The sequence below is a fragment of the Mirounga angustirostris genome, unplaced genomic scaffold (genome assembly GCF_029215605.1).
Source record: "Mirounga angustirostris isolate CCGP_5_RB_7025 unplaced genomic scaffold, mMirAng1.0.hap1 SCAF_4, whole genome shotgun sequence".
Classification (NCBI taxonomy): Eukaryota; Metazoa; Chordata; class Mammalia; order Carnivora; family Phocidae; genus Mirounga; species Mirounga angustirostris.
This window is the reverse complement of record NW_026991712.1, coordinates 104,598,935-104,615,484: the sequence shown is the minus strand read 5'-3', so window position 1 is coordinate 104,615,484 and position 16,550 is coordinate 104,598,935.

Sequence of the window (16,550 nt, the reverse complement as noted above, 5' to 3'; positions counted from 1 at the left end):
TTACTAGCTGAGACTCATCTTGCTCCTTCTATCTAAATAGGTCGTTGAGAGCTTGGCAGATTTTCATGAGAGAAGAACAGTGAAATCTCAAAAGAAATTACTATGTAAGAAAGTGTAGGTGTAGCAAAAACAAAAAGTTGGACTTTCTGAGGTAGATTGTTAATGTGGATGATCTAGTGCTCGGGGACAATGTGCTCAGCACATCCATTTGTGCCTGAGTGCTACTCGCCTCATTTATTCTTCCTCTTTTAGTTTCTATCCATTTTCTTTCCTTCTTTTTTTTCTTCTCAAAACTCTTCAGTCACTAACTTTTTTGATATTGAGTGTTGTACTTTCCAAGTAGATGTATATCTAACACAGTACCATTTATTTCTTTTAAATTCAATATCTGATGCTTTACTGTAATCCATTTCTCTCTCCTTGAAAAGAGAAGCTCTCTCCTTGAAAACTTCCACTTATAAGCATTCCATCCTTTTTTGACTGACAGTATCCATTCATCTCTGTTTGTAAAAGTTCAGGTCTTGTTTCTTTGATGCACAAGTTCAATCGACATTCCTTAAGTCATAGACACAGCTTAGGTTTAGCGGAACACTCCATCACAATATAATTATTCCTTTTGCATTGTATTCTTTTTTCTCTCTTTTCTTTCATCTCTTTGTTCTTAATTTATTAAAAATGAGGTGAGGCTCCACTTTTTTCCTTTGAATTAATTTTATAATCAATTCAATTAAATCAGTTTAATTAGAATGGCATATATACATAGTGATGAGGTGAGAGAGAACGATGAGAAAGATACTGAAAACAAGCCAAGCATAATCGCATTTTTATTTTATTCAGTGTAAAGATTAGTGATTCCTCTACATTTGAGGTTCAGATGGATACATTCCTTTCTGAGAAAAAAAATACACCTATGATTCTATATATATAGTCTTGCATTAAACTCTAAGAGACATCCCTGGCCATTGCTATCATGTTGATGAGGTCTTGACTCAATAACTAAAAAATGAGCAACAATGTCATGCCATAGAGAAGATAATAAGTAACAAGAAAAAGTCATCCTGGTAACATGGATTATTGCAACAAACTCAAACTGAAAGGATAGTGGGAGGAGGAAAAGCCTCTGAATAAGCAGTACTATCAAAGAACAAAAGAATGTAATAGCTACTTTACATGGCACTGCAAATAAACTCTTCCAGATGCCCAAGGAGTAGACATGTGATTGTGACTGTGTGTTCTGAGAAGTTAGCATTTAAGATGGGTCCTAGAAAACAGGCAAGAGAAATTGAGAAAAATCATCCCTGACTGACAGTTTTCAACAAGAAAGACAGAAAAGTGCATCCATACCGTAAGATTGGCAATCACATTAAGACTTAAGTTAGTATAGGGCGCCTGGGTGGCTCAGATGGTTCAGCGTCTGCCTTCGGCTCAGGTCATGATCCCAGGGTCCTGGGATCGAGTCCCACATCGGGCTCCCGGCTCAGCGGGGAGCCTGCTTCTCCCTCTGACCCTCTCCCCTCTCATGCTGTTTCCCTCTCGCTTGCTCTCTAAAAAATAAATAAAATCTTAAAAAAAAAAAAAGACTTAAGTTAGTACTTACTATGTTCTGAGTGTTTCATACATATTAACTAATTTGATCCTTATAATAATCTTCTCCAATTGATGCTAGCATTGTTGTTTTTTGGATGAGGAACATGAGGGAGAGAGATTGACTCACTGGCCTGGATTCAGCAAAACTAGGAAAAGGTAGAGCCAGATTTTGGACTCAGAAAGTATTAGAGGAAGTCATCAAGAAGACATGACCTCTGGTTGAGGAGAGCTGGACCCGAGCAATCAAAGCTCCTCAACTCCTCCCCTGAGACTATGTGGATTGTATATGTGACTAAATTTAGTTAAGGCCTCTATATAAACTTTCTATGGAGTTCCTGGATCCAGAGACGTATTCATCTTGCAGCCCCTCAAGACAAACCTTGTATGTAAATTCCTTTGCTTAAACCTTCCGCTTACCAATCTGGGAGTGGCCTGCCTCTTTCTTTGATCTCTTCTTTTTTTTTTTTTTTTTTTTTTTTTAAAGATTTTATTTATTTATTCATGAGAGACAGAGAGAGAGAGAGGCAGAGGCAGAGGGAGAAGCAGGCTCCCAAGGAGCAGGGAGCCCAATGCGGGGCTCGATCCCAGGACCCTGGGATCATGACCTGAGCCGAAGGCAGACGCTTAACCATCTGAGCCACCCAGGCGCCCTCTTTGGTCTCTTCTTGCCCTCTGTGTACAGGGGCCAGTTTCAAATTTCACCTGCACATATATCGTATGCCTTTTTCAGAGAAAGATCTTTTTACTCTCATTTAAGAGTGACTGTTCCACAGATACTAATTTGGTCTGAACTTCATAATAAAAAAAAAGGGAGGCCTATTATTTTACCCAGATGGAGAACATGGAAATATCAAGTGTATTGGGGAGGATTAGAATTAATGAGAAGGAAATGACTGTTCAAAATATTAGTAGTTTTAGAATGCTGCCCTCACATAACCTCCTATGGGATTTTGAGAGAAGAACAGAGAGAAGGAAACCCAAGTTCTGCATAGTCCCTCCTGGGCCTTCACATTACGTAGGGTCTCTGCAGAGAAGTTGTACAATCTATCAGTGTTATAATTTCAGGTCCTTTAATCAGTGCATGTAATGTGCTTTTTATCAGTTCAGGTAAATTTTGTAGTCACTTTGTGTATTTATAGTTGCTTTATTTGATATCATTTTGCCATTTGAGCCTTGAATATTTAGTGAAAATATATTCCACATTTTTTAATTGAATGTGATATGATTTTCTGTACCCAAATATACATCTTCAATTCCTTCCAATATGAATAACACTGTGAACTGTTCTTTAGTGAACATTGTGAACCTACAGTTCAGTGTGTAAATATTTGTATCAAACTCTACCTTACAGTTCACTAATAAGATAAACTCAGGTTATGTTTCCTCTTGTGATGCATTAAGAGATTCAATATCATCTGCCAAAACTGTTTAATCTCAATTTAATTATGGGAAAATCATCACATACAAATTGAGGGACAGTCTGTAAAACAACTAGCATTTGGCCTTTAAAAATAATCTTGCAAGGAAAAGAACATGAAAAGTGTTCTAGATTAAAAGAAATGAAAGACATTGGATCCTCCCGCCCCGCCAAAAAGAGAAAGAAGTAAAGAAATAAGAAAGAGAGGAAGAAAGGAAAAAATCTTGTATTGCAGGATATTAAGGGAAATTGGAATATAGACTATAGATTGAAAAATAGTATTATGTTAGTGTTCTATTAAAGTATTAAAATAAATTATGCCTCCAAGAGAAAATATTTTTAACCTAGAATTCTATATCCAGCCAAACTATTAATAAATAAAAAGTAAAGATAAAATTATTTTTAAACACACATTTCAGAATGGAGAGGACTCAAGAATTTTACTTTCCACGTCTTCTTTCTTTGGAATACACTGGAGGCCATGTTTTCAAAAACAGGAAGTGTGGGAAAGAGTGTTCCAGAAATAGAAAGAGGCAAAGAGGAGCCTTTACAACATGCGAGCATCCTCCAAATGGCAGCAGGAACCCAGAAAATCTTATACTGATCTTCAGGAAAAATAATGATATATTAGAAAAGATATGTGAATTGAAATTATAGAATATGTAATAAGAATTATGGATAGGTATGTACAAAATTATGCAGATGAAAAAAGAGATAAAATTAACCCAAGGGGGTAAAACAACTTTTTAAGACAGGAAATATAAAATACAGCTTTGGAGTGAATAGTATTAAATCATCATAAGGCTTAAAATGGTGATTTCTAACTTCACTAAAAAGAGTGAAGTCGATACTTTTTTTTTATTTTATTATGTTATGTTAGTCACCATACAATACATCATTAGTTTTTGATGTGGTGATCCACGATCCGTTGTTTTCATATAACACCCAGTGCTCCATGCAGTACGTGCCCTCTTTAATACCCATGATACTTTTAAGAAGATGGGGAAGAGGAATTGGAGTTGATTATGCAAGTGAGCTAAGTTTCCATTTCCTTTAAGTGGACCAATCAGAGAAAAAAAAAAAAGAATATTATTATAAAAATGAAGATAATCATCAAAAAGGAGATAAAAAAAGCTCAAACTTTTGCAACTAAGTAGCAGGACTGAAAATTGTGCATTAAAAAATATGTATATATATGTATAATTTTTTTAAAAAGATTTTATTTATTTATTTGAGAGAGAGAATGAGATAGAGAGAGAGAGCATGAGAGGGGGGAGGGTCAGAGGGAGAAGCAGACTCCCTGCTGAGCAGGGAGCCTGATGTGGGACTCGATCCCGGGACTCCAGGATCATGACCTGAGCCGAAGGTTAGGTCTTAACCAACTGAGCCACCCAGGCGACCTATATATGTATAATTTTGATGTTTGCCTTTTCTTGCTTCCACTAATAGCAGACCTGAGACAGAGCCTTGTGTGTTAGTAACTTATCTGTGAAGGAGTTCTCAGGGACAAGAATGAGGGTTAGTGAAGAAGTAAAGCAGGAATAGAATAATCAACAAAAAGGCTATATCACCATTGATAGCTGTGACTCGTGATCAGGTGCTCAAAAGATAACCAGGATGCAGAATAGTCAGTATTTCTGTCAGAATCTAAGCCAAGGCTTAGAACTAATTTCGCTTGTTTACTTAATCAGAAAAGCCCATTACTTAAACAAACAAATGAGGGTCAGAGATACTTGAGTGTAGTATCTCCCTGAGCATCCAATTTCCCTAGAGCCATTTCCAGAGTCAACCTCTGTGTCTACCTTAAATTGTACATTCTGCATATGAATTGCATATTCGGCCAACTCCTCTGCGCTTCCACTGGGGAAACAAAACAGAATGGAATCCAGAGACTGGGCTTCTCACCCCATATTTGTTAGACTGTTCATGGGATTTTTTAAAAATTAGTAAGGCCTTTCAGATCTTAAATTTTCTTATCTGAAAGATAAGGAGATTAGATCACTTCTAACCCCCTACATGGTATGAATCTATCAACTAAGCAAAGAGATGTCCGAAATGACTTCATAAAAGGGTTCACAACTGTTCAGTCACCTGAGTTTGATGCAAAATTGTCCATTGGAAGGCTATCATACAGATAGGATTTGGCAACGGTTGAAGACATCCTTTCTGAAAGCTGTATTGAAAGCAATGCCAAATACCAGTTGTTCCTTTTCCCATTTATTTTCTTTCCAAGTATCACCACCAAAACTGATAACCGTAATTTGCATTATTTTTCTTCACACTGGACACTGCATCAGTGACATAAGTTAACTAAAAAGAACACATAGTGGCATTAAAAATTCTGATTTAATTTATGATTTGGATGGCATTGCATCAGTACTAACCAACCATAGTGGGACACTTAGCATACTAATACCTCATAGTTTTGTGTTTTCATTTTTAATAAATCTATAATGTGCACTGTTCCTGCTGCAGCTGCTTCCTTTGCATGTATAACTTATTGTAATATACTTAAATGTTGCTGGGGTGGCTTTTTATGTATTTTAATTAATTTAATTGTGTTTTAACCATTATTATGGGGTAAAAAAGTTTGGTCTCTTTGAGAAGTAAAGTTTAACAATGATTAAACTGGCTAGAATGCGGAAAGATAATAAAATATTACATCAAATGCTGGCTAATAAAAAAAGGGACTGTGAATAAGCTCAATCGAAAGTTCTTTATAAACTAAAACAATAATGAGATATAACTATGCACATATTAGAATGGCTAACATTATCATTATTTTTTAATGGACAATACCAATTAAAGTAGGGGAGCAACTAGAACTCTCATTCACTGCTTGTGGGAATGCAAAATGTACAAACACTTTGGAATACAAGTTGGTAGTTTCTTAGAAAGCTAAACATAGCCTTACCATAGGATCTAAAATTCATGCTCCTAGGAATTTACTCAATTTATCTTAAAAGTTATGTCTACACAAAAACATGAATATTTATGGTAGATTTATTTATAATCACTGAAAACTGAAACAACCAAGATGTCCTTCAACAGCTGAATGGGAAAACAAATTATGATACATACATACAATGGAATATTATTCAGTAATAAAAAGAAAATATCTATCAAGGCATGAAAAGATATGGGTGAATCTTAAATGTGTACTGCTAAGTGAAAGAAGCCAATCTGAAGGAGCTACATAATATGTTATTCCAATTGTATGACATTTTGGGAAAAAAACAAAACTGTAATTATGGTGAAAAGACCAGTGGTTGCCAGGAATTCAGGGATGGGGCAGAGAGTTGATTAGGTGAAGCACAGAGGATTTTTTAGGTTGGCAAAACTATTCTGTATTACACTGTCATTATTGATACATGACATTAAGCATTTGCCAAAACTCACAGATCTGTACATCACTAACAGAAAACCTTAACTTGCAAATTTTAAAAGTCCATTAGGAGGTCAGTGCATCTCAGTATGTAGAATGAAACAAAACAATCTAACTATTATTAACGTGGGAAACAACTTCTGGAAGAACGTGGGAGGAAGGACACTGTCCTAATTAACCTTGGGAATTACTGGGATCTGTAATACTCAAGGCAAAAAGAGCTGTATATAAGCACTAGTTAATAAAATTAGTTTCCACCAGTGGCTCAGGTTAACCATTTTGATATCATTATACTTATAGACAAGAAATTGACCCATTAAATAAGGGATGGCAGATTGTGGGAGCCAGGTTTCTCACAGTTGGCATACAAGGTTAAAGACAAGCAAGGGAAAGTCTATAATGATCTATGTAGTGATGAATTAGAGTTGGAGATGTTAGTATGAACTTGTATTTAGCTTAATAGAGATACAGATGTTTTCACATAGAAATATTTATAGGTATGTGTCTATATATGGGTAAATATACACACATATAATCTGCTAATTCTGTCAGCCTGAGATGGTCTACAAACAATGACATTCCAGTAGCAACGACACACTTCAGCCCAGCTCTTGATTTCTGATACCATTCTCCAAAAATAGGAACCAGGGTTCCCTAGAAAGATGGATGATTCTGGAACTAGGGCAGTAAATATACAAGATGAACCTAGAGCTTCCTTTAGTAACAGAAAGTAAGGAAGTACTCAAAACCAAACCAAAACAAACAACACATTCATTGGGGTATGTCAAGGAGCCATTTCAAATGGCCAAAATCCCAATAATTTGAGCAATAAAATAAGGTGATGTTGGATTATATAACTCAAAATATAAAACAAATATCAATTAAGTCCGTACTGATATAAATAAATTACTGAGTAAACAAATAAATGGGGGCAGAATAGACAAATACCCTATGAAGAAGAATGCCAAATGATGTATGTAAATATTCTCTCATCTTCCTCAAGTAGGTGGTGTATAACTCTCTACTCAAGTGGGAATTGCACATAGTAACCTCCTCTGAAGAGTACAGTATGGAAAGGGGAGAAAGACTAACTTTCCTGGAGACACCTCTCAAACACTACCTCAACCAGGTGATCAAAATCCAAATCAACAGTACTAAGTCATGAGGATGGTATGTAACCTTGATATGATGTGATGAAAATGGCACTTCACCTCCAGGGTCTTCCTGCCAAAAACACATAACTTGCCCTTATTAGGAGAGAAAACATCAGACGAACCCGAATTGAAGGGCATTCCAAACAATACCTGATAAGTCCTTTTAAAAAAGGTCAAGTTTATCAATACCAAGAAAAGTCTGAGAAACTGCCTCAGCCAAGGAGAGTCTGAGGCGACATTACAACTAAAATTAATGCAATATTCTGAATGAGATCTTGAAACAGTAAAAGGATATTAGGGGAAAAAATAAGGAAATTTGTATAAAGTGTGGACTTTAAAAAATATATCAATATTGTTCATTAATTGTGACAAATGGACCATATTAATGTAAGATCTTAATAGAGGAAACAGCACCCAGTGTATGGGCATTTCTATACCATCTGCAATTTTCCTGTAATTCTAAAACTACTCTCAAAATTTATTTATCTATCTATCTATTTATTTATTTATTTTTAGAGAGGGAGGGAAAGAGGGGAGGAGGGGTAGAAGGAGAGAGAGAATCTCAAGCAGGCTCCATGCCCAGCATGGAGCCCAACACGTGCTCTATCCCAGGACCCTGAGATCATGACGTGAGCTGAAATCAAGAGTCAGGTGCTTAACTCGACTGAGCCACCCAGGCACCCCAAAATAAAATTTATTTAAAATATTTAATGTTTGTAGGCAATTGATCAATCATTAAGCAAATATTTATTGAGTCCTTTTGCTTGTAGAACTGCATACCTTCATCTTGTAGGGAAGTTTAGAGCCACTGAAGCCAGTCAGGGAAACAAAAGAACCATGGTGCCTTGTGTAAAATGGCCAGGTGGAGATAAAAACATTTAAAATCTACAGATTCCAGCAATATCATGGGAAACTTTTAGATAAAGGAAAATGAAGTAGTAACAGATTTAAATAAGCACCTAATTGAGGATTTTGTTGTGGGCAATAATCCACATTCCCGTAACACTGGATTTGGAAGCAGGAAGGAATGTTTGTGTTTTCAATAGACAGCAAATTCTTAGGAACTCATGATTCCAAACCTCTAAAAACCAAACCTTCCCACAACCTCATCCTGCCAAAACTTATAGCAATTATGAGGCATTTCCAAAAGCTTTGTGCTATGTGTCAAAATGCAGAAAGTTTTTAGAGCGCATTTGCCAACCTGAGATACCAGATTGTAAAGATAGGGAGTGTTAAATTTAACGGAGATGACTTTATTCCTTATTTATACTTTTAAATTTTGACCCTAGGGGCACCTGGCTGGCTTAGTCAGTAGAGCATGTTACCCTTTTTTTTTTTTTCTTTAAAGATTTATTTATTTATTTGATAGATTAAGAGAGAGAGAGAGAGAGAATGAGTGCAGGGGGAGGGGCAGAGGCAGAAATAGAATCTCCAGCAGAATCCCCACTGATAGTGGGGCCCAATGTGGGGATGGATCTTATGACCCTGGGTTCATGACCTGAACCAAAGTAAAGAGCCGGAGGCTTCACCAACTGAGCCACTCAGGCTCCCCAAAGAGCATGTGACTCTTGATCTCAGAGTTGTGAATTCAAGCCCCACATTGGGTGTACAGCTAATTTAAAATAAATAAATAAAATAAAATGGATGATATTCATAAACATAGAAATATGCATGTTTAAAAAAAATCTTGACCATATGTCTCTGGGCTATCTGGCTTAATCCTACCTTAAATAACAATGGCCTATTTAAGGTGAGTCTGAATGATTTTTCCCTTCCTTTATTTCATATCATTATTCATACTTCTAAAAATAATTCACTCTTTGGAGAAACTTAATAATTAACCAAGCAAAACCTATTGATGAAAGTGGCATATTGATTTTCTCTTTGAAAGGTGCATCTATTTGCATTAACATCTTATATTATCCAAGAGACATCTTGGGTCACAAGGTCTTTAGCACATTGAGGTAAGTTTGCTTTGAAGCTCCACGTCATATTCATGGTCGGTCTAGTGATGTTCTTTTATTTATTCATGTGACTCTGCTGTTATCCACATGCTGTTTTTCACATGATTTCCCACTGAACTTTTACTCTCTGCTCTGAACCCTGTATCTTTCATTTGTTACTTTTTCTAAGTGCAGAAATTGATATCAATTTGCAATTCAGCTCCAGTCCTTCAATTCAAAGAAAAACAAAATACTCACCTAAGCTCTTTGCGGATGGAGCAGATTTCACAGAAAGATTGGTGTGATAAAGGAGTTTACAGTTACAAATATAAAATTCAGTATTAATTATCTTTGATATAAAATAATTTATTCAGTTGCTCTGCTGTGTCCTTCTGTCATCCTCCACGTGTCCATAATCTTCCTCCCCCTCCTTTCTCCCATCACCCCTCTCTCTGTATGTATAAATCAAACACAAAAGGGCAAAAACAGAGATAAATATTTTCTAAAGGCAAATTCTTTTTATTTTCTTATGTAGAACAATGCAATCCTCCACACATTCAGCTTTGGTACAGTTTTTGTGTAACCCACTATTTGCTGGGTTATGTTCCTACGTAGGAACAAGACAGAATTATTTGTTTTTACTTCAGGATTTAATTGTTTAAAATTTCTCCATGAGCTGCTGTTCCAGATATTACAATGGTATTATACCACAGCTACAAAATATGCAATTAACTTCATATCTATACACATGGAAGAATGCCTCCTTTAATGTCCCACATACTGTTAAAACTTACGGTCAAATGTATTCTTTTTCTTATTTGAATGTCCAGAAGCATTTGACAGAGTTAATGACTTCCTCCTTGAAAGTTATTCTTTTGGGGCGCCTGGGTGGCTCAGTCGTTAAGCGTCTGCCTTCGGCTCAGGTCATGATCCCAGGGTTCTGGGATCGAGCCCCTCATCGGGCTCCCTGCTTGGCGGGAAGCCTGCTTCTCCCACTCCCACTCCCCCTGCTTGTGTTCCCTCTCGCTGTCTCTCTCTCTGTCAAATAAATAAATAAAATCTTAAAAAAAAAAAAAAAAAAGAAAGAAAGCCACAGTGGAGTACCTGGGTGGCACAGTCGGTTAAGGGGTTAAGCGTCGGACTCTTGGTTTCAGTCCTGATCTCAGGGTCTTGAGATCGATCCCCGTGTCAGACTCTGCACTCAGTGTGGAGTCTGCTTAAGACTCTTTCTGCCCCTCCTGCTCATGCTCTCTCTCTCTCAAATAAAATAAATGTCAAGAAAGAAAGAAAGAAAGAAAGAAAGAAAGAAAGAAAGAAAGAAAGAAGAAAAAGAAAAAGAAAGAAGCCACAGTGTCTTCTCATTGATAATATCATTTAGCCATGTAATATGTGAGATGCAATCCCAGCAAATTTTAGACAAACTCAGTCACAAGATTTCCTTGATGGTACCACAATAATTCAATGGAGCAGCTAATATCTAGATTCAATTTTATATAGATAGAATGCTCTGGAAAAGACATCAGTGAAAATATCTACCCAAGCAAATTATAAACCAAAAAAAACAATTTCTTACAATGAACACACCTATAACTCTCCAACTAAAGTATCATGGAAAGCATTAAATAAGATTCTCGGAAGAAAAGAAAATGTTCTTTCCTCTTTTCTATAGAAAGCTGTTTCCTTATAAGACCAAGTTACTTATCTTTTGGGAAAGATACAATAAAACTGTTTCTCAGAACTCTTAAATATTCATGGAATGATACATATGTCTAATGTAATAATTTAGAGTCGTCTTTTTTTTTTTTAGTGATGATCTTTGTCCAAATAGTAAATTTATTCAGCAAATCCAAGCCCTATTCATTACACACAAAATAGAATTATCTGCTAAATATTCCCGAAGTAGAGGCGTCTGGGTGGCTCAGTCAGTTAAGCGACTGATTCTTGATTTCGGCTCAGATCACGGTCTCAGGGTCGTGAGATTGAGCCCCGAGATGGCCTCTGTGCCTGGCGTGTGGAGCCTGCTTAAGATTCTCTCTCTCTCTCCCTCTCCCTCTGCCCTTCCCCCACCCTGTGAATAAATTTTAAAAACTTTTCCCAAAGTAATGGTTTGAATAGATCCATACAGATAATATAGAGCTATGGGAAAATTGGGTGAGGGAGAGTGAGGCGAGGGAAAGGGAGCTTTCCTCATGATCCTCAGGGCTACATGTACAGGATTTCAAACCACATCTATTCTGGCCAATTCAATTTAGACTATAAAAACATTCACCAATGCCAAACAATACAGAAGTAAAAGCAAAAATAAATGTGATATAACCCTAGTCTTCAATTAGCTTATGATTTTAATAGGACTACTACACATAGGCAAATGAGAATAATATTAAGGAAAATAAGTTAAGCACCATTAAATATGAAGAATGTATGGTGGTAGCTCAAAGTCATGTACGATTATACAGATAGAAAATTTCAAGGTTTGTGTTTTTTGGTTTTTGGAGGTTTTTTTTACATGGTATCTTTATAAAGATCATTTCCATCTCTATTTATTTCCAAACTGGAAGTACCTATCTGTATTGAATAACTGCCAATAGAGTAACAAATATTAGTGAAATGGCTGACCTTTAATATGTATTCATATTAATTATATTAAATATTCATATTTTCCTAAAAGTAAACGTGCCGTTTCTTGATCAAGGAAAATCATTATTTCCTATAGAAATAATTACAATGGTCACCCTTGCCCTAATCATCCCTTCATCTGGGTCTACCCAATGACAGCCAGATGGACATTTCTATGCATACAACAGGGTCTGCATCACAGGAGATGAACCTCAAAATATGAATATGGTAGCTTATATATGTTGAACCTCCTCCCTCCTGATATCTCCCTATTATAAACAAATTCTCCTTGGAAATAGAAGGGGAAGAATCCTGGGTTCTTACTCATTGAAATATAAGTAAATGTCTACAAGGGGGAGATAATACAAGTGTTTCTACATTTACACGCCTTGTAATATTTTCATGGTTCTTGGTTTTATCCCCTTTTGAATGTAAACACATACCCCATGGAGACAAATCTCTCAGAGTTCTCAAAACCTATTGAGTCATCTTTTAATTTCCAAGCCTTGATTATTAACCCACATTCCAATAAATGTATTCACAAAGCTTTAACCATACAGAAACATAAAAATTAAAATCCTGTATAGAACGATCAATATCTGAGATGAAAAAAATAGCATTTTTTCTTAATGATTAAACGATGATTGAGTTTTACCAAATATCTTCAAGCCATTTATTTTATAAACAAATTTGAGTCACAAAGAGAGAAAAATAATGGCATGATATTCTCCTAATCTTCATCATGGGATAATTCATTCTTCTGTCCTCACCTATTAATAGTCAGAGCTTCTTTAAGTGCATTTTATCCTCCTTTCGTTTTTCATTCAGATTCTTTCCCTCAGCTCTCTCTTGCCTCATACAATCATAAAATTATGTTCATAAAATCAAGTCTTTAACCCAGAGCTCTCTTCTGACCCCAGATTAATAAATACAACTGCTTACTTGATACCTTATACCTGAAACATAAAAACCCCAGTATTGAAATCATGATCCTCATGACCACAAGGTGGTATTTTCCATGTTTCTCCCTTCAGTGAATGACATCAATATGAATCCAACTAAGTAAGCCAGAAACCAAGTCATCCTGATTCTTTCCTCTCTTTCATCTTCACATCTAACATTATCTCATAAATTTCTCAAATCTTTCTGTTTCTTTTCATTCCCATTGTCTCAAGTATAATCTGACCTGCTATCACCTCTTGCTTGAATTGTTGCAATAGCTTTTCTGCATTACCCAGTATGGTAGCCACTAGCCACACATAGCTATTTAAATTTAAATTTAAATTCACTGAAACTTAAAATTCAGTCACATTTCAAGTGAACAGCCTGGATATATAACATTTACATCACTGAAGAAGTTTCTGTTAGATTTTACTACAGCTAAAGTGTTCTATCTAAATCTGTTTTACTCCCCATCTAATTAATTATTCACATTGAACACAAAGTTAGATTTCTAAAATACAATTTAAAAAACCCCTAAGCTACTCACACACACAATTTAAATAGTTCATTGGTTTTCCTTCTGCTTTTAGGCTCTAACTTACCATTAAATGACGTGATTACGTGGGCTAAAAAATCCTGCACCAAACCCAATGGCTCCTGGTTATTTTGCACCCTATTTCTCTAGACTCACTCTATAATTCGCTATAATCTAACAACTTTGACATTTTCTAACAATTCTTAAATGACCTTCCCCATCCTTCTTCCCACTTTAAGGAATGTGAATGAAATACTACTCTCCCCCCCACCACCCTTTTTTTGGTTAACCATTCAACCATTAATTTCAAATCAGTTGTCAAAGCCTCAGGAAAGCTTGCTTTGACATCCTTGATCAGGTCAAATCCTCCTGCTTTAAATAATCATGTATAATGTACCTCTCCTTCAAAAGATTTATTATAGCTGCAATTTTAAATTTATATGTGTAATATTTGATTAAAGAGGGCAGAGGTGATACCTGTTTTTGCTCAATTATGGTGATTAAGTCAGAGAAGCTGCTCATATATTTGGGTTGAATGAATTCAAGTCTCCTCATGACTTCCCTCTTGTAGCTATGCTGTAAATGACAGTGATTTGACTATCATCAAAGGTATACCAGTGAACGCACTTGGTTGGAAACAAAGAAACGGACACTGACTATAGTGAAAATCATACGGAAGGATATCCAGGAAGCCCAAAGACCATGAAAAGGAGCTAAGGCTAACAAATAAAATAACCTGTGTCATGTCCTTGTCATTCACACAGCGCTGTCGCTGGCCCAGCCACGTTGAACTCCCACTACGGCTAGCATCACTGGGCTCTTAACTCCACTGTGCACCGAGTGAATAATCCTCAGCTCTTACTGCTTGATTGTTCCTTGTGGAGAGCATCGGACTGGGAGAGCCTCAGTCACAGTCCAATGCTTCAACTGCCAGAGGGCAGAAAGAAGAAAGTGCAGAAACTTTAAATTTCCTAGTGTGAGCTGGGGTCTTGCCTCTTACCAACACACACACACACACACACACACACACACTACAAACATTCCTCCTGAACAGAAATGAGGTCAGATGTTCAACAGTTCAATATATCAACAAAAATCTGTGATGAACTCTATTTCAAAATCCTCCTCCGTTTCCTCAAACCCCCAAACACCCAAGATACAACTATTTTGTTACAAGACACAGGACAGTTTTGTTTTGTTTTGCAATACGTGAGGACAGTTTTGTGTATTTTATTACAATACATGAGGACAATTTGTTTGCTTCATCTGCTTATTCCCTGCCATATTGCTAGACATTAAAACAGTACCTGGAATATAAGCACTCAATAAATATTTCTTGAATGGATATTACTTAATAAGTATTTTTTTTTTTTTTATTTGAGAGAGAGAGAGCGCACATGTAAGCAAGGGGAGGTAGAGGGACAAGCAGACTGTGTGTTAAGCATGGAGCCCAACGTGGGTCAGGGCTCCATCTCATGATGGTGAGGTCACAACCCCGAAATCACGACCTGAGCCAAAATCAAGAGTTGGTCGCTTAACTGACTGAAGCCACCCAGGCGCCCCTTAATAAGTATTTTTTAAATGACAACTTTTATATCAGGGTTTACTGTCTATAAGACACTATTGTAAATATTTTAAACGTGTTAACTCAATTAATTCTCACCATAGCTCTATGAAATAGATCTGAGTACTATCCTCATGTTAAAGATTGTAATACCTGAGCACATAGAGAAAATTAACTTTCCCCAGGCTCACACAACAGTGAATAGCAGAGTGTGAATTTTAGTTCTTGTAAAATGACTGACGTGTCTGTAGAACTACTATAGCAAGTGGCCTAAAGCAGTAACTCTAAAGCTTGGTTGGTGTCCGATGTATTAGGAAGAAAAAATCTAATGAAAAATAACTGACTGGTTATAAAGCCTGTGATAATATCACAACACAACCAGATTAACGTTTCTAAAGCTCAGTTCTGCTCTGAAAACTTCAGCAGTTCAGTATTTCCCAGTAATACCTTAAACCCGAAGCCTGTTCTTGCAGAACCACCGATGAGTTTATACTGAGGTTTTGGTACTTAGCACGCTGTGCACTGTTGACAGTAATTTCTACTGCCGTCACTGTCATTATTACTATTACTCTCAGTGCTCACTCCAATTTCATAGGCACTCCTATGTTTCAGTCATCCTTGGGCTATCCGTGTTTCTGGAAAATCCCAAGCATTTTGTACAGTGTGTCTTTTCTTTTGGCGAAGACATTTCTAAGACTCCTAGTGAGCCATCTGCTTTGAGGAGAATGGCTCTCACAGCGCATAGTAACTACTCTTCCTCTCTACAGGTGACCACCTGATGCACTCATATACTGCATAGTGTCCCATTCTTTCTCCTGAGCGCTCTCCCGCACGGGCCCAAGGCCCAGATGGGATGTACAACCACTAGTCACAGGATCAGAGTCATTCCCCTAAGCCTAGTGTCAGTCCTTCCCCTTACTGAAATTGACACACACAGTTCAATCTGAGACCCACAGGCACGGGTAGGGACAAGCAACCCATGGCCACTTTAAGAAGGGCCCCAAGCGCATATCCCATGCCAATTCTCAAAATGTCTGACTTTGGTCAGTTCGATTTGTAACAGAGGTTTGCTAGGTTCGGGAGATGCAGCGCAAAGCAGCACAAGGGAGGACAGGTCAAAGTGCAAGCTTGCTAGCGGGCAGCTACATAGCTCGATGAGCCCTCCAGCCAAAGAACAGCAGAGTGCACGTTCTCTAGGAGGCAGCAGGGCTAGTCAACGGGCCAAAGCTGGAGAAGAAAGACCTCCAGTAAGAGTGGTTGTTACCTAAAATCTTGCTCACGGAACACATGGTTAAGGTTCAGTCCAAATCCAGGGGGTGACCACACAATACGCTTGTAGTTCCCACTGTCCTAATATCTGGCCACCAAAATTCAACTTTCAATGGCATTTCATGAAACCTTTGTGAA